Source organism: Macaca mulatta, chromosome 6 (genome assembly GCF_049350105.2).
Source record: "Macaca mulatta isolate MMU2019108-1 chromosome 6, T2T-MMU8v2.0, whole genome shotgun sequence".
Taxonomy (NCBI): domain Eukaryota; kingdom Metazoa; phylum Chordata; class Mammalia; order Primates; family Cercopithecidae; genus Macaca; species Macaca mulatta.
This window is the reverse complement of record NC_133411.1, coordinates 67,164,120-67,189,580: the sequence shown is the minus strand read 5'-3', so window position 1 is coordinate 67,189,580 and position 25,461 is coordinate 67,164,120. Positions and strand designations below refer to the sequence as shown.

The window sequence follows — 25,461 nt, the reverse complement described above, 5'->3', positions numbered from 1 at the left end:
ATTTTATTTACCCGTGCATTTAAAGAAGTTTTTTTTTCGTTCATTTTCTTTCTTTTTTGTCATTATAGTCATTATGTCTTTTTAATGTTAAGATTCTGGCGATGTATGTATTCCTAATTTTTTATGTCACCTTCTCCGAAGCTTAACTGATTGATGATATCAATCCGGCTTCTGGCATGTCAAGTTAGTTGACCTGGTTCAGTTTGTACCATGTCAAAATGTGATCATTCATTATTAGATGATGTCCAGAAAAAATAGTGTGTGCAATAACTGTGGGTCCCATTTCTTAAAGCTTTCAAAATCCAATCTTAAGGCTCTCTGCTTTGTGGCATATTAGGGAACATAAGTAAACATTAGGGCAATATCAAATGTATTCTAAGGGCTTCATGATGTAAAACATCACTTTATTACCAGACAGATACTTCACATCATGAAATTCGAGAAAGTATACGAGGTGGGACACAGTGGTTTACCATGTAATCCTAGCACTTCGGGAGACTGAGGTGGGAGGATCGCCTGAGTCCAAGAGTTTGAGACCAGCCTGTGCTACAGAGTGAGACCCCCATTTCTACAAAATTTAAACAATTAGTAGGGTATGTTGGTACCTTCCTGTAGTCTCAGCTACTCTGGAGGCTGAGGGAGGATTGCTTGAGCCTGGGAGGTCAAGGCTGCAGTGAATGTGATCACAGGGCTGCACTCCAACCTGGGCAACACAGTGAGACCCCATCTCTGAAAAAAAGAAAAAGTATGTAATTTTTACATAAGAGTCACTTGATTCAGAAACTGGGAAAGGTGTTAAGGATGTATTATATTGTCTTTCAAAGTTTAGTATCTATCTTAGTGGCCTCTGAAAGTTGTTATTATATTTGAGTTTTGCCTTTAGATTTTTTCAGAAATAAGGATTTCTAAAAAATATAATCCTCAAACCGAGTGTTCTTCAGTACCCAAATAATTTCTCACTAAATGGAATTATATAGTAATTCCTGCTAAATGTCATGTTAATTCTCTCAGATTACTAAAATGTTTTTTTTCAATACATACCAAATAGCAGCTTAGAACAGCTAACTTTTTTGTCAGTGATAAATGTGACATGGTAAATTAAAATCCAGAGCATTTATTTTAACCAGTATTTTTAACCTATCAAATATTTTAGCAAAACTACTAAAGAAAAACAGAATGGTTCATCTTTCCTTCAACTGCCTATTGTTCTGTCCACTGCAAGGTACAATAGGAAGATACAAAAGCAAAAGGGGTACCCCTTTATAAAATCATCAGATCTTGTGAGACTTATTTACTATCATGAGAACAGTACGGGGGACACCACCCCCATGATTAACTTCTCTCCCAGCGGGTCCCTCCCACAACATGAGGAACTGGGGGAGCTACAGTTCAAGATGAGATTTGGATGAGGACACAGCCAAACCATATCACTAATGCACTAACAAAAGACCTACACACAAATCATTTTTATAAGTGTTCAACATAAATATCTATAGTTTTTGATTGTTTATCTTAAGGAGACAGTATTGAGAGGAAAGATGGGCACAAAAGAAACAGAATGTAAGCTATTTTTTTTCCCCGAGAAACTCCTAATGAACACCCGCTTTTGCATTAAAAGGTTAATGACTCTTAGTTTTTCAAAAATGATTTAAACCACTGAATAAGTGCTCTGAGGCAACTAAGTAAGAATTTTATTTTATTTTATTTTATTTATTTAGAGACAGAGTCTCACTCTGTTGCAATGGCACATCCTCAGCTCAAGGCAACCTTTGCCTCCCAGGTTCAAGCGGTTCTCCCACCTCAGCCTCGCGAGTAGCTGGGATTACAGGCACCCACCATCATGCCTGGCTAATTTTTGTATTTTTAGTAGAGATGGGGTTTCCCTATGTTGGCCAGACTGGTCTTGAACTCCTGTCCTCAGGTGATCAGCCCACCTCACCCTCCCTAAGTGCTAGAATTACAGGCGTGAGCCACTGTGCCGGCCTTAAAGTAAGAATTTAAAAGACTGAATCTGAAACCTGGCGCCATCCACCAAGATTACTTTCATTCTCAGAGAAGAATTTGTTACACTTCTAAGAAAGCTGACTATCATCCTATCCCACCGGAGATATCATGAAGCTTGTTCTAAAAATGGAATCATTCAGTGATCATGGGCTGCTTTTCAAGCATTTTTCACTCACCCTTTACCATTATGATGGTAAACTTTGGGGAAAGGGGAAGGCATGAGCCAATACATCTTTTAGTATTTCTTGGTTGTACTAAGAACAACTGAGGAACTGCTAAGAAATGACTAAATAGATAAAAGTATTTTTATTATAACCCTTGTGAAAAACCTCTTCCCCCATAAAACATTTAGTATCTTGTATGAAGGCATAATGTATTTTTAAACATTCAAATCCAATTCCAGATTTCATTTGTGTACTGTGTACTGTGTAATCCACCATGCAAAATGTAATTTCTTGCTTTTAATATAAATTTTCATTATTATCATAAATGAAGTCTCAGGCCACAACATTTTGTTAGGTTGCATTCAAATGGTAATCATAATATGACCTATACCAGTTTTTGCATGGAAGGGCAGCAGCCAGCTGAACTAGATTTCCACTTTTCTCTTGGCTCATTGAACAACAATGGACAAGTTACCTTAACTTCATGGGTCCTCAACCTTCTCATTTGAAATTGAGTGTACGGACTGTATAATTACTCTTTCCTTTTAAGTTTACAGAAATAACATTATAGAGGTATAAGAAAACTATAAATGATCCAAGACATGTGCCTAAATATTTCTTCATACATCAAGTATGCATTCATGAAATCAACACCAAGCTCAGGAAATATCAAAGAATAGCTCAATGTCCCTGTGAACTTATATCCAATTCAGTAATTCATCCAACAAATGTATATTGAATCTGCTAGACTTATGAAGCCTTAAACTTTATGCTGTACGTTCTGATAGATGTTGTTTAAACCAGGGGTTGGTCAACTTTCAAAAGCAACCCTTTTGCTAACATTGTTCTTCTGGCTGAAAGCTAGTAAGTATAAGCAAGAGGAGAGATGTGTGTATGATCTCATTTCTATTTGGAATCTAAAAAGGTCAAACTCATAGAAGCAGATAATAGAAGAGGGTTACCGGGGGTGATGAGAACAGGAGGGACTGGGGAAATGGTGGTCAGAGGATATAAAGTTTCAGTTAGACAAGAGGAATAAGTTCAAGAGATCTGTTGTACAACATGGTGACTATCATTAAGAACAATGTATTGTAAACCAAATATCATATGTGATTACTTATAAGTGGGACCTAAATAATGAGACCACATGGATACATAGAGGGAGGAACAACAGACATAGGAGGCTACCAGAGAGTGGAAGGCAGGAGAAGGGACAGAACCAGGAAAAATAACTAATGGATACTAGGCTTAATACCCCCATGACACAAGTTTACCTATGTAGCAAACCTGCACATATACCCCTAAACTTTAAATAAATAATAACAAAGAAAACCAAAAAGAAAAAGAAAAGAAAATTTCTAAGAGAGTAGATTTTAAATGTTCTCACCACAAAAAACTGTGTGAGTTAATGCATATGTTAATTAGCCTGATTTAGCTCTTCTATAATGTGTACATATTTCAGAACATCGTCTTGCGCACTATAAATGTATGCAATGTTTGTCAGTTAAATATTTTTAAATGATTTTTTTGAAAAGAGGAGGGGTGTGAAAGTGAAGACTAGTTTGGACTTTATATTTTCCATTCTGGGGTTGCAAGAATGAGACCTCCCTGATGCCTACACGCAAATGGATTAATGTGAAACTGAAGGGCTGTTTTCTTGCCCAGTTGATTCAGCTGGTTTATGTATAATTGTTAGCAATTTAAACTCTGTCACATTCCCCCCAAAAATATGTATATGCTTTAAAAATAGATCTCATCATTTCAACATTTCAATTTATATATGAGAGAAATAAAAAGGACTAGTAAAAATTATATGAAGAAGTAAGTCCAAATATGGTAATTTATGGTTCAAAGGAGATAGGTATTTGTCTTCTCTCAAGAGCCACTAGACCACAAAATATCAACATCAAAGATGAATGCAAGTACTAGGGGAAATGATACAGATCAGAGGCACCATGTGTCGTGCATTCTGGTATTTGTCAGAGATAAGGAATGAAGCTGAAGAATTTTCTTGGATTGGTCTTGGAGTAAAATAAAATGAGAGGTTATGCTAAGTATAAAACTATGTTTACAAAGTTCCTTTCCATTCAGACCTTCAAAGATATGTGAAATCATAGGAAATATGAGAGTTGCTTTTAAGGACCTAATTCAGGTTAGCTAACAAATCATTATCTAAAAAGAGAGTACTTAGAATGCTATGCATTTAAAATGAGTAGTTCATTTCATGATTGAGCAGAAATTCCTGAGTTCAAATCATGGCTCTTCCAATTGCAGCTTGTATGACGTTTATGAAATTCTTTAAATGTGCTCTGTTTCAGGTGCCTCTGCACCTACATCATTAGAGTTATTTGAGTATTAAATGAGATAATACATATATAACCATTAAACTAGCACCTGGCATAGAGTAAGCACTCAGCTTATATTAGCTAGCATTATTCACAAGAATAGGCTATACATTTCTTTCCATCAAAGATAAGTGCAAGTTTGAATAGAAAAACTAATTTATGAAACAAGACTGATTTTATGTTTTTCTATAGTGCCCATGATTCAAAGGAAAAGAAGGAAATAATCACCAACGAACTGACCCTGTAAAATAGATAAGCATTATGCTATGCACACATACATGCATTTATATGTATTTTGGATATATATGGATATAGTATATGTGTGTTTGAATACGCATTATATATACATACATACCTTTGCCAAGAAAATCAAATGTCTCATATCTAAAAATCAGTGTTAAGAACTAGCCAAGTGTCATGTACACGATTTGTATTCAACATATATTTACAAAATTTAACTTTGTAAAAATTTCAAATCACTGTTATTGCTTTTCCTACTTGTAAAACAATTACAAAAATCCCTTGGCTTTTGTGGTGTAGACTATTGAGGGACTCTGATGCTTCATGACGGGAAGTAATTTGATCCAAAGTACAACAGAGCTCTTGTGTGGGTTTAAGTTACAGAACTATTGAATGCACACATGCACCACCAAGTATTCAAATCACAATATAGTTGTATTATTCTCTACTCTCTCTTGCAAATGCCATAGCTCTGAACTGATAAACACATTGTACCTGTGTAGAAAATTGCCACCCAGAAGGAAGCTGACTGCTAATCTAGGCCTGTGTTGTCCAACAAGAGAGCTATTAGCCACAGAGCACTCGAACTGTGGCTAATTCAAATCAGATGTGCTGGAAATATAACATGCACAAAGGATTTCAAATAATAGTGTGAAAAAAAGTGAAAACTTTCTCATTTGTAATTTTCATAATGATTACATGTTTAAATACTAATACTGTGTATAGGGTTAAATAAAACATATTTAAATTAATTTTGGCCCAGCACGGTGGTTCATGCCTGTAATCCCAGCACTTTGGGAGGCCGAGGCAGGCAGATCACAAGGTTAGGAGATCGAGACCATCCTGACTAACATGGTGAAACCCCGTCTCTACTAAAAATAGAAAAAATTAGCCAGGCGTGGTGGTGGGCACCTATAGTCCCAGCTACTCAGGAGGCTGAGACAGGAGAATGGCATGAACCTGGGAGGCGGAGCTTGCAGTGAGCTGAGAATGTGCCACTGCACTCCAGCCTGGGAGACAGAGTGAGACTCTGTCTCAAAAAAAATAAATAAATAAAATTAATTTCACTTGGTTATATCTAAGTGTCCATCAACCAATGACTAAATAAAGAAAATATGGTACATACATACAATGGAGTACTATTCAGCCATAAAAAGGAATGAGATCCTGTCATCTGCAACAATTTGGATAGAACTGGAGGTCATTATGTTAAGTGAAATAAGCCACACACAGAAAGACAAACTTTGCATGTTCTCACTCATTTGTGGGAGGTAAAAATGAAAACAATTGAACTCATGGAGATAGAGGGTAGAAAGATGGTTATCAGAACCTGGGAAGGGTAGTGAGTGGCAGGGGTGTGGGAGTGGAGATGGTTAATGGGTACAAAAATATAGTTAGATAGAATAATTCGATCTAGTATTTGATAGCACAAAAGAGTGATTGCAGTCGCAATAATTTATTGCACATTTTTAAATTACAGAGTATAATTGGATTGTTTGTAACACAAAGGATAAATTCTTGAGGTGATGGATACCTCATTTACCCTGATGCGATTATTATGCATTGTATGCCTTATATCAAAATATCTCATGTACCCCATAAATATACCTACAATGTACCCACAAAAGTAAAAATAAATACATTAATTTCACCTGCTTGTAAAAATAACTTTTCATAATATGGCTTTTAAAAAATTTAAAATTACATGTTGTGGCCATCATTCATGGTTCACATTATATTTCTCCTGAACAGCGTTGATCTAGACAGTAGACGTTACATGAAAACAGCTAAGAAAATTATTAATTCTTGAAAAGTATAAAATTTAAAGTGATAAATGAGATCAAATTTTATAAACAAGTCCACCATAGTTCACTCTGTGCTTGTTTCTAGAAAAAAAATTGGAATTTTTTGTAGGGTGTGCCAGTCAGTGCAAAAGTACTCATCAAGGGAGAATTAAAACATTAGCAAACAGGTGCTGTTGATGAAAATGAGATTCCAGAGAGGGCGAGAAAACTGCACACATTCCTGTAAAGCAACAGGGATTAACACATCAATGAGAGTTGCTTTTTAAAAATAATAATGATAATAAATAAATAAATTTTCTAGGGGAAAAGTAAATGCTAGAGTGATATTAGTGAATTAGGGGATTTGTGAAGATGCATTTGAATGTCAAGAATATAATGTAGTTTTCTTAGTGTTTTTGAATTTACTGACCTTTTGTCAACCTCAAGAGACTGAGGCTAAGACACCAAGGTTTACCATGTGCTTCTATCATTCTCTCAAGGATGCATAGCTCCTCTGAGCTGTAACAGGAATTCAGGTCTGTGTGACTCCTGAGCCCACATGACTGAAAGTGTGCCCATGGAACACTGGTCCCCGCGACTGCTCTGCAAATGATGGTTCTATGCTTAAATCATTTTAAGAAACGTTGCATGTATCATTACCGTCTTGAACATGATTCATTCATTTGCATATTAAAGGTACTGAGAATTGCTAAAAAACTGTTTAACTTTTAAAGATCTTTTTCTCAAACTTCTTTTGCCACAGAACACCGCCTCCCCTGTACATGCATTTATATGTCATTTACCACCTTTTTCATGTTGAAACTAACCTTAGACAGAATGCTATTTGGAAATGCTGAGATGCCTTAAACTGCCTTCTATCATCTCTCATTATTGGTTATGAAGGAAAATGGCTTTGAGAAAATATAAAATATTTCGGGAAAATACATAATTTGATGCTCAGATAACTCACTTTGTGCTAGATCAGAAAAAGCAAAACTAGAATTTAAAAATATACTTGGATGCATGTCTTGGTTATTCTTATATTCAAAGTGTGTGATCCAAAAGGAGTCAAAGAAATCTGTAGCGAGGCTGCTCACAGTCTAGGTCTCTTTTTGTGTAGGACAAAGGTAGGGCTTGGCTTCTAGTTGAAGCTACAGTTCTGTAGGACTTGGGATTTGGAAAAGTAATGACAAGATAAATAAGTTATCACCATCAGAGACCTAAATGGTTGCAAAGTTGGCACTGGTTACATAATGAACAAAAGTTTCATAACATATTTCATAAGATATTTTCATAACATATGTCTTACATTTGCTTTTTTTATTTTCTGAGGTTTTTTCTCTAAATTATGCCAAAAATGTCATCGAGGAGCATAAAAACAGACTTTCATTAATAGTTGCTATAGTAGTGGGAAATTTTTGCAGGACTTTAAGTAAAAGAACAAGTTATTTAGCAGTTTTGTTCAAATCAGACATTTCTGCCATCAGCCTGTCCCCTGGGAACTTGGAAAGTACATACTTGCTCTGGAGTTCTGCTAGTGTCCTAACCACACGCCTTTCATGTCTACCATACTTCGATGATCTTGAATTCAAATATGATCCTCTGCCTTCCTCACAGAAAGACACAATTTAGGGACATGAACTCAGTGGTAATGACTTTCAAGAGCTAATGACGTGCAGTCTCTCAGCACTGCCTAGCCAAACACTCTTTAGACAACCTGCTGCTTTAGACTGGACATGCACGTGGTTCCTAAGATACAGTAAAAAAGAATATGAGATGCCGAGTCCATGGTTTCCTGTGCAAAATTTAGTTCTCCAAGAATACTATTTTCACCAAGAAAGCCATAGACTGTGTATAGGTAAAGAACTTTTGCACTAATGAAACTTGATATTGGCTGGGACTAGGGGCCTAAATACTAGTTTGAGATTCTGTTTCCGCTGTGCCATGTAGCGTGGGATCCCACTTTTGCCTCTATAAAGCAGTGCTGTGGTTATTTTCCCTTGTTACCTCAGTTTATTGTTGGCTGTGAGAATCAAATAAGATATGTTTCATGGAATAATAGAAGAATGCAAGATATTATCACAGGAGGCAACATTTTTTGGGGTATCACATATTAGTGGAAACTTAAAGATTATTTGAGAGATTATCTTTGACATTTACATAAAACCATGTATGAAACAAGTAGTTCTTGTGTTTTTTAACCTATGAACTTTTTCAAGTGTTTTCTCCACAACATTCCTCTCTACTACCAAAGAAAACCAGTTTACAGTCATGTGTTTTGTAAAAGCCTAAATGGGAATGAAGATGGTAAGAGGGTTCACAAGATGGAGAGGCTCCCATGACACTAGTAGGTTTAAGCTCATACCCCTATGACCTCTTAAAATGTCCCCAGGCCCACTCAGAATTCCCCAATTCACTTTAAAGGCAAAAACATAGTGACATTGTGAAATCATACCAGATGTTTTAGTAGAACTGAGTTCTGGTCCTATTGAATTCACCCAGGAGAGGCATCAAACTGCAATCAGAACAAATGAACGCATGGCCTGTTAGCTGATTCTACCACTTGGTAGCTGTATATTGTCTCTCTGTTTAGTGTCCTCATCTGTAAATTGAAACAATAATAATAATAGCTCATGAGGCTTTGTGGGGATTAAGTGAGATAATCATGTACAGTGCCCAGCACAGTGTCTGGTACATGGTAAATACTGCAAAAATGTTAGCTGTTGACTGCTCCAATTTGTGACCATCATTATTAAAGAGGGGAACTTATGAATGCCTTTCACTTATACTAGCATCATTAAAAATTTACGGTTTTTAAGAATCATGAAAAGCTAACCATTGACAATTTAAGAAGCATGCAAGTTTGATTTACGAAAGAATTGGACAAGCTCAGAATGGGCTAATTCGGTAGAATGACTGATGCAGGAGCTCAGGTTTTGAGACCTTCGTGTCTTTTTCCTTCATCCTTCTCTTTCTGTATTCTCTCCACACACTTTTCCTCATCAAAACCAAAACCTTTGTTCTTTCTATGTTCTCTTTTTAGAACCTGCTCACAGTAAATTGTAAAACATGAAGAAGTGCTGAAAGTATAGATAAGCAATTAGACATGAGTTAATGCTTTTTATTTTCAAGAGCATTTGCTTTCTAATATGAACTGAGCATTGAGTAAACAGACAGACTCCTGACTCCCTAGCAGGGCTATGTCTTGTGTCAGGAAGCCAGCACACTGGGCTTCTTGGTGGGCAGGAGACCCAAGTCATCATCTACTACTTAGGCTGGTTCTTGGAAGATGGAGAAGGCGGTGGAAGAAAGGAAAGCCAAAAAAAAAAAAAAAAAAAAAAAGAGAGAAAGGAATGAGATTTCGATGTATTAATTAGCTCATACCATAAGCCTGAGCTTTTGCTAGGCATTTTCCATGATAATTTGGTTATACATGAAAACAATTCTCAACACTATTATCACTGCCACCACTTTTGTTAACAGCTGTGAGAACAGAGTTCATGTGGGTAAGCAGTTTGCTAAGGGTTGTATAGCTAAAAAAGTAGTCAATAAGCTGAGGTGTGAACCTTGGGGTGCCTAGCCTTCACAGCTAAACTTTTATTAATTACACCTGCTTCTAATAACAGCAACCATGGCTAAACTTTCCTTAACCTACCAGTTTCTAACAACAACATTAACAAAAATATTTTCAAAAATATAATAATGGTCATCAATAGGAATAAAGGGAAACAATCTAAAAATAGCTCTGTTGAGGTTACTGATGGATAGGGACAGGGAAGTGCAAAATTGTTTCTACAAAATTTCCCTCTGAGAATCACTTTCCTTGGCTGTCTGGCTTTGTGAAATTATACCTTCCCTAATGGCTTGGAGCTGATTGTACCCTTCTTTCTGTCAAGGACAGCTTAAACTTCATGGAATAGTTTATTTGAAGCTCGTGGGTACAAATTCCAGGCAGCAAGATACTACTTTCAGAGATTCAATTAACTTCCTTCAGAGTCACAGCAAAAAGTGATAGAGCTAAACTGATTACCTTGAAGTGCCTTAACCGTTTTGCTGCTGCTGTTGTTACTTCTTGAGCCAATTTATTCTCCCAGCAATGTCACTGTTACTGAAGTTGGTCTGTTCTTTATTCTCAGTTTATGAATAGGAATCATCTGAATATAGTTATAGACATCTAGTTTAGATCATTTTTCTCAGAATTACAAAGATGGGGAAATTTCCAAGCCATAGTTATTCCAAATGGCTGGGAGTGCCTTAGAAACTTATTTCTGGAGTCTTTTGAACTATTTATATTATTGATATGAACAATGCCCCTGATTGTTAGTTAGCAATCTATTCATTGATAGGGACATGAAAGGCAGTCTGCTGCCATCTAGCTTTTTTGTTTCTATCTTTAGGAATTTTCCGGTCGTTTTACAGAAAGATATTTTTTAAAGGAGCAATTCTTTCTTCATCCCTGAGAAGGAGACACTTATGAAGGTACTGCAGAATCTTAAAAAAAGTCTTCATCATTCTTTTACTCGTTTTTGTCTTTGAGTTGGTCTTAAATGGATAAAAGTGATAAATATAGGTTGTGTAGTTCAAATCCATTGCAGTGACTAAGCAGTGACCACTCATAGGGGCAAAAACTATGTATTTTTAGAGGCAAAGATTGATAACCACAGCCATGACCCTGAGCAAGACTGTGAAATAGATGCAGTTCTTTGCCATCCTCCCTTTTCCTGGGTTATGGTCACTTTCTGCCTTCACAGCTGTTTTCTCGGCAAAATGGGGATTTTACTGTCAGAAGGCTCCTATTGCTATTGCTTCTTTGAGTTGATTCTCATGCTCTGAGCACAGGAAAGCAATCTGAGATCTTCACTACTAATATTTATTGAGCACGTATACTATGCTGAGACTGGACTGCGCTCTGAGGTCAGAGTGGTAAACATATCGACATGGTTCCTGCTCTCATGAGCCTTACAAAGGAGTAGGGAAGAAAAACGTTAAGCGTATCAGCCTATGATTAAATGCATAATTAGCTAAAATACGTTGAAGAAGAAAAGATCCCAGGAAAGGAGAGAACCAATTAATATGATGGATGGGAAATCAAGGCTGCTGGAAGGAAGTAATGTATAAGCTGAAAAATGAAGAGTGAATAGGAATTAGCCAAGTGAAAAGCAGAGGCAAATGGGTTTCAGGAAAAGGAAAAATATATGTACCACTAACATTTCAAGAAGAAATGGGAAGGATTAGATGATGTGTGTTATTCTTACTAGGTTGATCTCTTCCATGGAAGAGACACACAGAATGTAATTAATTAACAGAATATAAAAATAATTTTTTGGGGGGAATGAGGAAGTGAGGAGAAGGCCCACTTAAAGTTCTGTTCCCATATTAATATGGTTTTGCTTTCTCTACAAACGTAAGTAAAACAATGGTGGTACCAAGGGGTGGTTGGGAGGCAATAGTTTTCCCAATGTACATACTCAAAACTAACGTAAAAGCTAAATACAGTGTAATCAACATGCTTACACTACAAACACAGCTTCAGATAAAATCCACTAGATCGGCCAGGCACAGTGCCTCACACCTGTAATCCCAGCACTTTGGGAGGCCGAGGCGGGCGGATCACCTGAGGTCAGGAACTCGAGACCAGTCTGGCCAATGTGGTCAAAACCCCATCTCTACAAAAATACAAAAATTAGCTGGGCATGATGGCAGGTGCCTGTAATCCCACCTACTAGGGAGGCGGAGGCGGGAGAATCACTTGAACCCAGGAGGCAGAGGGTGCAGTGAGCCAAGATCACGCCATTGCACTCCAGCCTGGGTGACAGAGTGAGACTCCGTCTCAAAAAAAAAAAAAAAATTCCACTAGATCCTCTCTTCCAACTTTTTCCCATAATTTCTTCCCTTAGCACTGATATTATCAAACAAGTTGCCAATCCTATAAAGGCTATCAGACTCCAATTTAAAAAAACTCTATTAAATTTAAAAACACTCAGAGATGTAATGATTGTATGCATTTTATGAGTAAACTTAGTACCTAAAAGAAAGCCTTATAACTTAACATTAAGCATATGAAGGTAGCTATTATTCAAATAAGCAGCAGTAAAGACTTTTCAGCTTTGGATCCTTATAAACAAGACATGCAGGTTTAAAGATTTGCATACATCTTTTAATAATGCATCATTTTTATTATAGAATATTATATACTATTTTATATTTACTTAATGAGATTACTGACCTGGAGTTTCAAGATATATATGGAATATAATTAGGACATTAAAATTAAAGTTAAATTATCCCCACCAGAAATAATCTTAGCAGGTATTTACTAAAGAATCTTAAATCTAGCAGATCAAGAAAAACTCCCCAAGGAGTCTTTAATTAGAACTCTTTAGGACTTGGCAGGACCGGAATCAAAATCTCTCCATAAAAAATGAATCTTGCCTTATGCTACATAAATTACAAAATCTGAAGCTCTTTAAGCAGCATTAAAACAGCTGATTTTAATTGCTCTGATAATGAGCTGGAGAGAGACACACGAAGCTTCCTGGATTTCTGTTGGAAATGAATGGGATTCTTGCCAACTATGGATCACAGTTATGAGGTATTCTGCACAGGGAATGTTAAAAAGAAAGCAGATAGACCTTGACATGCTATGCCATACTATGCCTTCTTCCTTCCCAAGAAGCATATTACAATAACTTTAAGAGAAGGTTGTCACAAATTTAAGGGAAAAGTCCTCCCTTTCTGTCTAATTTTTAATGTAACTTTCCCCCTTCTTGATATATCCAGAAAATAGTTAATAACAATCCCTGAGGGAAAAGAAAAATACTGCCCTTCGTATAAAAAAAAAAGGATAGCAGAGATCCCCTTAGTGGTAAGTGATTTATGTGAAAACAGCCAACTCATTCTCTTTTGCCTCCTTTTGACCTAGAAAACTGGATTCATGGATTTGGAACTGGATTTTGATTACAGAGTATGTTCTATGGCTACAAAATAATTTTTCTTTGTGGAAAACTCAAACTGCCAACAGATAATGCTTGGTATATCAGTTTTCAATGCTTTCAACTGTAAATAACAGAAACCTGGACTTACAATAGCTTGAACAAATAGGAATTACTTTTAAGTAGGTAGCCACTAGAGGTGTTTCGGTTGTTGCATGATGTTATCGCCATTTGCAAAGAGACAGCATCTCCACAATTTTCTTGGCCTGTTCCTCTGATGGCAAAATGGCTACTGCAGCTCCAGACGATCATGTCTGTGTCACAGATGGTGAGAGGGAAGGAAGAAGGATGAGAAAGGATGGCCAGCTGAAGTTGTATCTACCCCACTTATAAGAAACACAAAAGCCTTTCCCAGAGCCACCAGAAGACTTCAGCTTACAGCCCTTTAGCCAGAATTATGCCACATGGTCATCTTGAACGCAGAAGATGGAAAGTTAACATTTGGTTTTCTGGTCTTTATAATAAAGATAGCAAGGATGAAGAAGTTCGGAAAAGGCTGTGGGCTAGCCAATCAAATTGTCAACCACGTTTGGCCTCTATATCTATTTAAAAATGTATGGTTTTTAAAGCCTAACGTCAATTTGTTAAGGTGTCTTAAGGACAGGGAAATGGAGAAGAACTAAGATTTTTATATCAAATACAGAGTAAATCTTGGAGAGGGTGAATTAGAGTGGAAAATAAACTAATCATTATCTAACAGTGCCTTGAAGTCAGATCTTGCAAAACATTAGGCAAGCATGTCACTCATAAAGGACCCCAGGGCTTTCCATCCCATAATGTGGATAAAAATAACAGTGTTCCTCTCAGTTTTTAAAAATGTCACCAAAAATTTGATACAGGATATACATATATATTGTAATTGTTTAAAGTAAAAATTTTATGCTATTTTGGGAAGAAAAATAATGAGCTGAAAAAACCGTTACCACTGGTCATCAAAACCTGATTTATGCCATGTTTACAAGATTAAAAACAAGAATAAATAATAATTGTTTGGGATATTTTCATCATATTGCCTCTGAAATGATTGATATCATACTGCCTGGATTTAGTCAACTCAGTGAATGATTTATCAGTAGCCATGCTGTAAGGAGCTCTCTATTCAGAGATACTTACGATTTGGTGAACTGGGAAACCCACAGAGAAAGATTAATGAAATAGGAGAGCCAGGTAAATGGGCCATGGCTCTAGGAACCAGGAATCATGATTGTTTGGAAGAACATATCTCAGACTGAGGAAAAGTGGCGCTAAAGTAAGCTAGCATTTGATTAGAATGTTGAAGGATAATTTCATTCTTGGAGACAGAAAACCTATGTAAAAGCAAAGTAAGTAGGAAATAGAAGCCTGCGTTTGAGAGATTCAGAGTGACTGTGTTTTATTAGAATTGTAAGAAAGGGAACTTGAAAACATAAATTTAACATGGGGCAACAGGCCTTTGGATTCTGAACAGAGGGACTTTGTTTAAGGATGGCTCTGTGGCTGTGGGACAATTTTTCTATAGATTATCAAAATGATTCTGGAAAAGAAATGTCATCCTGGGCTGAGGGCTGATACCATAGGGAAAACATGAGGCTTATAGGCTGAACTGTGTCCCACCCAAAGTCATATGTGAAGTCCTAACCTAGGACCTCAGAATGTGACTGTATTTGAAAATGGAGTCTTTAAAGAGGTGATTTTGATAAAATGAGATCATTAGGGTAGACCCTAATCCAACACGGCTGGTGTCTTTATAAGAAAAGGAGATTAAGATGCACGTGCACACGTAGAGAAGCCTAGGTGGAGACGAGGAGGAGATGGCCATCTACAAGCCAAGAAGAGAGGCCTCCCACAGAAACCAACCCCACCGACATCTTGACCTCAGTCCTCTGGCCTCCGGAACTGTTTTTAAAACATAAGTTTCTATGGTTAAAGCCACCCAAGTCTGTGATATTTTGTAATGGCAGCCCTAGGGAAAAAATACAATAAGCAAGTATTATTTGTATTTTAAGAAGTAATGATATTATAAACTAAATTTATGGAGGTGAAAATAGAAAAAAATGTCATTTCTGAAAACATTGTATAGGTGTAACATAGTTGACACTAGCCACTACTACAATGGGGTGAGGAGACAGAGGGTCAGTGATAACGGAGCTCTCAAGACTGGAAACTGGGCAATCTGGAAGGACAGGAAATGATGGGCATCTGGAAGGAAAGAAAATGATGAGTGTGGTTGAGACTGTGTTCTCCTTGAGGAGGTGCTGGTGCTCAGGGTACAGGCATCCATCACGATGTCAGAAATGTATGTCAGACATGAAGGCAGGAATGAGGTGGTCGAGGAAGCCATGGCAACATGAACAGAGAAGTGCCACAGCCAGACAACCAGCCAATGAGTTGTGTCGTTTCTTGTAAGTGAATGAAACAACATAACTAAATTGTTCAATTTAGTCTGCATATGAAATTTCAATGTCAGAGAAGGGCCTTTAATCTCAAAACAAAATAAACAGACTAGAAGACATTATTTTCCTGACAGCTAACTCTTGAAATTTCTTTTGAGAAAGAAAAAGAATAGTTTTTTGGGTTTTTTTGTTTTGTTTTTGTTTTTAACATAGAGGTAAATCAGTAAGTCAGACACCTCAGGGGAAGGTAACATAGTGATTTGAATGTATATGAGTGTGAATACCTGAGATTAGAATCTTTCCTGAGAATAAATTTTCACGAGCATCATTGGAGAATGGGAGAGCATGAAGACTTTCACCCTTCTCTCTGCAGGAGACAATTGTGCAGGAGGAGGTGGGGAGAATGCCACCAAGAGCAGGTTGCCTGGGGCCAATTTAGTGATGGGATCCACACGATCTCACTAATGTGAAAGGATCATAGTTACCTTACCGAGGAAAAGTAGGCTTCAATTATATATTTCACTTCTGTGCCGGATTTTGCTTAAATGCTACTCTTTGGAGAATGTCAAGAAATTTAGATGAGTTTACCAAATCCAAGATTGTGTTCCCTGCTTTTAACTCTTGTTACTGAAATAGCCCACTGATCCCCAAGAGTAATGCTTGGCTGAGGTGCTTACATGAATTGTTTATATCATTCATTAATTAACGTGATGACATACTAAAAATAGGACTCCCAGTTTTTGTCCTGAGGGCTTACATGTAATAGCAACAACCTTTAGAAAAGTACTGCATTATTTATTTATAGAATTGCTTTGACTCAATAATGGTCCATAATTAATTTGTAAATTACTTTTTGACTTTGCACAATTATAGTTTAACATTGTATTTCTGCAGAAGAAAACATTTTTGTGTTGCTAATGTTAATTTCCCTTCATATATTTGAGACTGTTTTGTCTATACATAAATTTAAAATGTCAATGTGGTGAGAATGACTCAGCTTCTCAGATATTCATTTATTCTATAAATATTTTTGAATACCTACTATGTTTCAGGCACCGATCTAAGTGTTGAATAAGTAGACAAGGAGAGCCTGCCTTCAGGTTTTTTATATTCAAATAACACAAGATGATGAAGTAATTTTTTAAATAATCTTGTTTCATCTGGCAGGTAATATAGATATGCTCCATTTTATACATTTTGATACTCAAAATGTTGTGATAATCCAAATCATGACCTTTAGACATTACACTATGCTTATTGATTGAAGGTTGACATATTTTAGTATATTCTCTTACAATGTATTTAAGGACTTCAATGAGTAGACAAAAGAGTTAAACTTGATCAGACAATATAATTTCTGAGAATAGACTCCTTCTGGAGCAAGCATTCTGATTAGATTTAACAGGGCTTCATAAAAAGGTATATGTTTATGTTTTTTGCTAATTGGGGCTTTCCTAGCAAATGATTCCATGAAAACATCTGCAGGGAATTCCCATCTGTGCTATATTTCGCTGATATGGGGGCTCTGAATCAATAATGCTGATGTAATAGTTGGCAAATTAGATAAGAACAGCCTGAGACTTCCTTTTCCATTAGGTGTAGTCTCATGGAAAATCACCCTTGAATCCATCAATGGAATGAAGCAACTAGGTGGAGCCTATGGGAAAATCCTGGAGGAAGTCCCCAACTAGTCAGCCTCCCCTCTCTGCCTTGCACACTTGGATTCCTTAGTGAAACATCCAAAATGGCCTTCTTGCAAGGAGGATGCAGTCTGTGATCCACGTACTGACCAACAGCTCTGTGGAAGGCACCGTGCCCACCACAACAAAAGGCCAGTGAGGTCTGCTGAGCAGATGAGTCGCTTTTCTGGACCCTTCCAGGCTTGCAGTTGGCTCAGATGAAAAGCTCAGGCTTATGAGCTGCCAGAAAGTATTTGGCCAAAAGCCCACCTTTTTCTCAAGTACAAGCATTCAATTGACTTGATTCCTCGGAGAGATTTTTGAAGATGAAAGCAAGTTCATTGTCCACTTTTAATGACCCTTAACTTCTAATGACATAATAGATGTGAAAGTGATTTTTTAAAATGCAATGCAAATGCAAGGTGTTTTAGTCACTATTTCGGTACCTGAGGAAAATGTAAGAACACAAAGCCATACATGTACCAAGGCACCACCTGAGTGTACTTGGTTTCACGATCTACTTTAGCCCTCTGAAGTGTAGACTCCATCGAGGCTATCCTTTTGTGGATTGTGTACTGAAGTTGCTTTTCTTTGTTTTCCCAGCATACACTTGTGACACTTCCAACCTCTTATATGTATATGGTAAATACAGGCTGTTTTTCAAACAAGATAAATCAAATGCTAGCTAGAAAGTGTGCCTAGAGTTTAAAGCATTCTAGAATGTACTCCCATATAACAGCTATACTTATATAATACCTACATTGTGCCAGTGTTTTATATATGTGAAGTGCTTTAACCCTCACAACAAACATAGGAGGGATGTAGTATTATTACCTCCTTTTTACAGATGTGAAAACTGCAGTACACAAGGTGAAGTGAGAGGCCCCAAATCACACAACTAGTAAATGGCAGTGTCAGACCTCAAATCCTACTAGTCTGTCTTCAGAGTCTATATAATTAACCACTGCTCCCTGTGCTTTTAAAGATTAGTTTTATGGATATTGTGCTATTTCTAATAAAAGGATATAATTTTTGTTATATATGTTTCTTCTTAGCCTTCACTTTTGGATCTTGGACCACATGTGCTATTATCATATTTTAGCTCATAAGAGACTTCTCTGATAATTTTGTGTAAAATACATTTATAGAACATTTGTATCTTATAAATGTAATTTTTCTTACCATTATCTCATTTGATCCCCCTTATCAACCACTAGAATACACAGAGCTTTATCCTCATTTTTCAGATGAAGAAACAGACCAAAAAAGACTAAATAATTTGTTCAACTCCGTATCACCAGTTTGTAGCAGTTCTGTGACTAGAAACCAAATTTCCTGGCTCTTAGTCCTGTATTCTTTCTAGTATTTCAAATCATCTCTTCACTTCTCTCCTTTATGCTTTTGGAAAGAAAATTGAGAAGAACATTAAGAACCCCAGCAAAATTGGAGAGGCATTTCTTGAGAAGCATTTAAAATAATTTAAGAAGTCTTCACAAAAGTAGTAGGCAAAAGTGTGTTACATTAACGACGACTCTCATTAAGTCAGTGCGTGCAGCTAGGTTCTGGTTTATTAATTTTCAATTTTTTCATTTTTGGGCCTGTCTAATCTGAACACTTTGCAGTACAACTCTGAGTGCTCTCATGCTTTGTGCTATTGTTTTTTTAAGGTAGCTCATTTGCACTTGTTCATCATCCTGATCCTTCCCCCAGTCTTCTGGGCTCTGTTGCTAATTATTGACCCAGGAAAGCCTCAGAAGGGGCAAAGGCAGCTAAAATTGGAGTGCTCTTTACTTAGACTTATAATGCATTTTCCATTTTTCAGAAAGACTAAAGCATTTTTAGCTGCCAGATTCAGAAACCATTCAGTTATATGGGCACTTGAGTTTCTGCTAAAGAATCACTACTCAAATTATTATTATTGGTTTTTTTTAGTATTTCATTCACAGCCAGTCTAGGGAGTGTGTGTGTGTGTGTGTGTGTGTGTGTGTGTGTGTGTGTGTTTGTGTGTGTGTGTGTATTTCTCTTTCTGTATTAACATATAAGACACAGCAGAATAATAATGTGTCCATTCATTCCATAGATATTTCTCAAAAAGTTGCCAAGAATAAAGAATAGTACTAAAAAAAGGTGGAGGATGGTTAGGTGTAAAATTACCTCCTCCCAGGACCTGGCAAATGATAAATGCTTCAGAAATATTTATCAAACTGAAATGAGCTGTTACATGGACTGTATTCTCTGGCTTTGGAATCTATTGGGGAAATGATGAAGTCATTAAATATATGAGAATTGGAAAGGAATTTAGGAATCATCTCATGCAGCCCTTTTATTTTAAAGATGAAGCAATGGAAATGCAAGAAAGTTATGCGTCTTTTCCAAGCAAGATCACACATCTGTTTAGAAATAGTATGCTTTTTTCATCATGACATGTGCTTTAGAGATTACACATATGTCAGTGTCTGCAGTGCAGGGCATAATGTGAGGAGAGCCGATGAATGCTTTAGAACAGTGCTACCCAGTGGAAATATAATGCACACTCCATATACAATTTTAAATTTTTATCAGTAACCACATTTTAAAACGTTAAAAATCAGTGGAATTATTTTTTTTTCATACTAAGTCTTCAAAATCCAGAGTATATATTATATTTTTGACACATCTCAATTTGGACTAGCCATATTTTAAGTATTTAATAGTTACATGTGTCTTGGGGGGCTACTCTATAAACTATATGACTCCAGAATCACAGAGATGGGAAAATAATAATGTATATTTAAAGCTGCAGTATTTTTACCATTGGTTTTTTTTTCAAGTTTTTTTTAACACAAAGTACAAAAATGAAACTTAAACAGACTCAACAAATTAAAATTAAAAAAAAACTAGAGTAGACCTATACCATTTGACAGATTGCATCAACAGTTACAATTTTAGACACCCCTACCCCTCCACACAGAAATTAGTGAATAAGCAGATTGTCAATAGTACTGACTCAAATGGTTCTACATATAACTTCTACCAAACTTTCAATGGAGGGGTAACTTCTGCCTTATACAAATTATCTCATTTTACAAGTAACTATAAGTATACAATAAGTTCCATTTGCAACACTATAGGACCTTGAACTGTCTGGCAATTTTTAAAGAATATGCTCAAGCAATAATCTTGGTTATCCGTATTATCTTACATTTCCTTATGAATATTGAGAGTTTGTTCTATTATTGATAAATACAAGGGTACTGCTGTTTAATAGACTGCTGCATAGGTCTTTTTGCTTTGCATTTACTGTTTAAAGCATAAAAATGAAGGTAGCAAGAGGATTTATCTTTCTGGCTATTCTTGAAATTCCTGTTTCTAACAAGATATTCTGCAAAAGCAAAGATACTACTGCATTGTTCAACGTTTCCACAAAAGGTTAATATAATTGTGGGTTCAGCTATCACCTTGACCTTTTCTTGGATCTTTGATCAGAGTTTAGGTAAATATGTTGGTAGGTTTCCCCCTTTTAAGTTCCTGAGCTTTTGAAGTAAAACCAGAGCTGAGATAGGAAAGTGAACAGCAAGGGGCAGAGCACAGCAGAAACTGAATTAGGTCACTTTTCTAGAGGCTTCTGAATTTGGTACAGTAGGATTTCTGTGATCATGTTAAACCTAGCTTTTCAAAGAGCTACTACTGTTCCATTTTATTCTCTGGCCCAGAAAATAAATCAGAAGACTTCTACATCGTTTTCCTCAAAAGCTGATTCTGATTCTCTGTATGATACCACATTAATAAAGTTTTCCCTATTAATCACCATAATGCCATGCAGCCTTCTAAGATGTTTTCTTTAGTTCTTAGTTCCTTTGCAGTTGCATCTCCAAGCATAAATTCTCATTAATATCAGTACAGTGAGGAAGGTAGACATGTGTCAGTCAGTGAGAATGCTTGCAGCTGTAACTGCCAGAAAGTCGTAACTTAATTGGCTTTAGCCATAAGCCATCTTGAGGTGGGAGGCTCTAAGTCACTCAGTAACTCAGTGATATTATCAAAGGCATCCTGCGTCTTTTTCTTCTTTCTCTTCTGCCATCCTCAAGTGTTGGTGAGTTTTCTGGTTTGTTCCGGTAATCTTGAGATGTCAGTCACAGGTCCAACTATTACATGCAGATAACTATGGCCAGTCGGAAAAGAGGATCTTCTTTTTAAGTCTTCTTTTAAGAAAGAAAAAAATTATTTCCAGATGGTCTTCCCTTTTCCCACTTCCCTTCAATGTCTCATTGGCCAAAATTGTTTCACATGCTTATGTCTTAACCAATCACTGCCTTGGAAATGGTACTTTCATGATTATCTGAGACAATCAGGTTTCCCTCATGGTGGCTGGGGCTGAGGCCCACCTCCCTGTAAGTATGTGGCTGCAAGGGTAGGCGGATATTTGAATTTCACTGGGGGCCTATTAGGAAGGAATGGTTCTTGGGTAGGCTACCCATAGAGTCAACTACAAGTAAATCAGAAACCATAGTATCATAAGTGCTACAGGTAAATGCAAGATGCTGTAGTAACACGCAAGAAGAGCCCCTGGCCATGCTTGCCTGAGCAAGAGGAGAGAGGAATGTCAGAGTGGGCTTTTAAAGAAAATGTTATCTGATCTGAGATATAAAGTTCAAGAGGAGATAGCCAAGGAAAGGGTGGTGGAAGGAGAGAGAGGGTATCAGGTAGACACAGTATCATGTGCAAATGACTGGGAATAAGATAAATTGTGGTGGTTTGGGGAGATGCAAAAAAAAAATTAGTTTGCCTAAGGTATAGAGCATAAGTTGGAAAGTCAGTCAGAAATAGGGCCAGAGAGTTAAACTGTAGATCATAAAAGATCTGATAAGTCACATAGAAATTTCTACTTAATTCTGCTGCAGTGGGGAGCCAGTAAAAGATTTTTAACCTGCAAATGACATAATCAAATATGCACTTCAAAAAGAATGACTTTGGCTGCTGTGGGAAATTGAATTGCATATCTTCAAGACCAAAAGTAGGTAGAACATGTGAGAATCAATTACAATATTCCAGGAAAAAGTGGTGAAGGGCTTTAAGATAATGTCAGTGGGGCTGGAGAGAGGTGAATAGGTTTGATTGCTATGTAGGGGTTTTAACTAAATGGGACTTGGTTAATAGGTAAGAGAAATAGGGATTAATAATCACTTAGATTTCTGGCTTGGAGAACTAGGAGGATGAGAATGACATTTACTGAGTTAGGATATCCAAAGGAGAAGCAGATTGGGGGCATGAGGAGTAAATTAATTTAAATTATAACTAATGAAGGGCTTATTCTGTATGAAATTCAAGAGACGTATTCCAGTCCTTAAAGCATTTTCAGATCCAAGGGATGTATTAACCAATAAGTGGTATAGAACAATACTAGGGGTACTATAATTTATTACAGATGGTGATCAATAAGGCAAGAGAGAGATAAAAGAGCTTAAAGAAGAAATTGCCTCTCAGAAAGAATTAATGGGAGAATCTGATGTTCTTCATGAAAGATAAAAAATTTTAGTTGAATCTTGCGTATAAAGATGAGACAGATGGGAATTGTCAAGGGGTGGAGGCACTGTGCACTACATGAAGCATATTTAAGGAATGATAAGAGTCTAGATTGCTAGCAAACTTGAAAAGGCAAAATAAAATAGAAAGTTTAGGGACTAGTTGAATTAGTCAGAACTGTTGAGATCCCAAGAGAAAAACAAAATTCACATTTTCTATGTTGATCTATTATTGCAAGGTGCGTTAGTCAGCTATTGCTACAGTAATGCTACCGAACAATCAACCACAAAATACCAGTAACATTTGCTTCTTGCTCGTAGGCCTGCTAATGGGTCAAAATAGTGCTCTTCAGGCTGCAGGTTGCCTTCATGCTTGTTCTTCATGTTTCTCCTTCTTGGGCAAATGATCTCCCAGGGCATATCCTTGTGGCACAGTTTACAACTCCCAATGTGGCAAGTAGAAACATTCAATACCTTGTAAGTCCTCAGCTTAGAAAGCAGTATCATTTGTGCCCAAATTCTGTTGGCCACAGCATGTAATATGACTAAACCCAATATCACTGAGGGAGGCGAGCATGAGGAAGAAAAGGATGGTAAATATTTGCTGCAATGCCTAATGCATAATGTAAATATAGACAGCATTGGACTTGACCCATAAACCATAAAGGTTCTAGAAAACCAGTGTTCCCAACTGTGGAGTGCCCAGTGAACTTCTTGACAAACTCAGGAGAGTAACCTCCATTTGTGTGACCTTCTTTCTTTGCTCTTTATTTGTGCTTTTCAAAGGCATGACATGAGCCCATAAACTATTCATTGGGTTGCTTGGTCAGAATCAGAACCAGCTACTTCAGGACTGTCTCATTTCATGATTAGTTGCCTTTGGTCTCATGCAATGGTATCAGTTCATTCCTCCAGAGGTTTATGTTCCCTCCCTCACCAGCAATACTGAGTGATAAGAACTAAAGCAATAAAAAATGATTGAACTATTTTCCTTAGTATGTAGTTATTGGACTTATTCCAAAAATCCAGCACACTTATAAAAACCAAACTAAGGCATTTTGCTGGCTATTGTGCCAATAGTGTGTCTGAATTAGTCCTGAGAATTTATGCGGCCCATGAAAGAGACATAATTTTCCTAAGATTGCACAGCTAAGTTGCATATCTGAGACTTGAAGACATCCTCAGATTATGTTATCTCTAAATCTCTAATTGCTACGTAAACAAAAGATTTTAGCCATTTTTTAAATTCCTGAATCAAGGGTACATAACTAAAGTTGTATTCAATCAATCCAAAAATTCTCAAGCCCAAATAATCCTAGGACTTGAGCAGACCTTATGGTGTGTGTGCACACATGTGCATGCATGTACTGTATTTTTAGATTATTTTTTTAAGAGGGACCAGTGACATGATCATACAATACAACAGAAGAACTCTCTCCCTGTTTCTCTTTAATTCTCAAATTATACTCAGCACTTGTTCTTTCATTCTGTGGCTTCTGTGCTGCTAACAGTGACCAGTGACTCAGGAAGGCTGCATATAGTGAAGAAAAAGGTACCTTTCCAGGCACAGTTCAGTCCTGAGGCTCCTTTTCACACCATCTCATAGACATTTCAGAGCAAAACTCTAGCTTTTTTTTATGACTACTTTTCCATTCCACATTTTTCTTAATGTTGCAGAAGATATTTGAGAGTAAGGAAAAAAGAACAGGGAGAACACAAAGGCAAGAAGACGAGCAAGACGCCAGATTTCAGAAGTATATTTATATTTAGTTCTTTACAAATTAAATTCTGCTGAGACCCTTAAATATTAGCTGTCACAGGGGTTGTGCTTGAAAAACTTGATTCCAACCCTAAGCATGAAAATCTTGTCTAGGCAGGGCAGTAGATTGGAGGGTTATCATTAAACATTATAGGAGGAAGGCCCTGTTCAATGCCAGGTTCCAGGAGTGCCCTCTCAGGGAGCCAGGGAAAGACATAGGCCAGATAACACGTCTGATGTATGGAGAAAAGACCTGCGGGTTCCATGTTGGAGGAACAGGAGCAAAAGGGAAATCAGACTGAGAGAATGAAAGCTCAAGATGCACAATAAACAGACTGAACAAAGTACAGATGGAATCAGGTCAAGTTTAATATGAGTGTCCCTGGGCCCTGTGTTTCATCCCAGTGTTAAGTGCAGGAAATGATTGGATTTCTCCAAGGATGGGTCTTTAGAGCAACAGACTTTAGAAATTGAATACTTTAAAATTATTTTCTGTAAACAAATTTATCAATAGAAAAAAATAGATTACTTAATTGGTTTATCTTAATGAAAAAACAACAAAAAGCTTCAACAAATAATTGTTGCTGATTGGTTGGTGGGTTGGTTGGTGAATAATAAAAA

At 36.9% G+C, this 25,461-nt stretch overlaps 1 protein-coding gene and 1 pseudogene across 8 annotated transcripts in view; both read left to right on the top strand.

The window, feature by feature from the left end:
* The window catches only part of PDE4D (phosphodiesterase 4D), a 1,577,486-nt gene that overhangs the window by 1,197,326 nt on the left and 354,699 nt on the right, over nucleotides 1-25,461 (top strand). The gene's annotated exons all lie outside the window — the stretch shown is intronic.
* The window catches only part of LOC144341432 (surfeit locus protein 1 pseudogene), a 33,283-nt pseudogene extending 7,822 nt beyond the window's left edge, over nucleotides 1-25,461 (top strand). Inside the window, exon 1 of the transcript XR_013418353.1 lies at nucleotides 1-25,461. This exon is cut by the window's left edge and continues 7,822 nt beyond it. The product of XR_013418353.1 is annotated as a surfeit locus protein 1 pseudogene (transcript).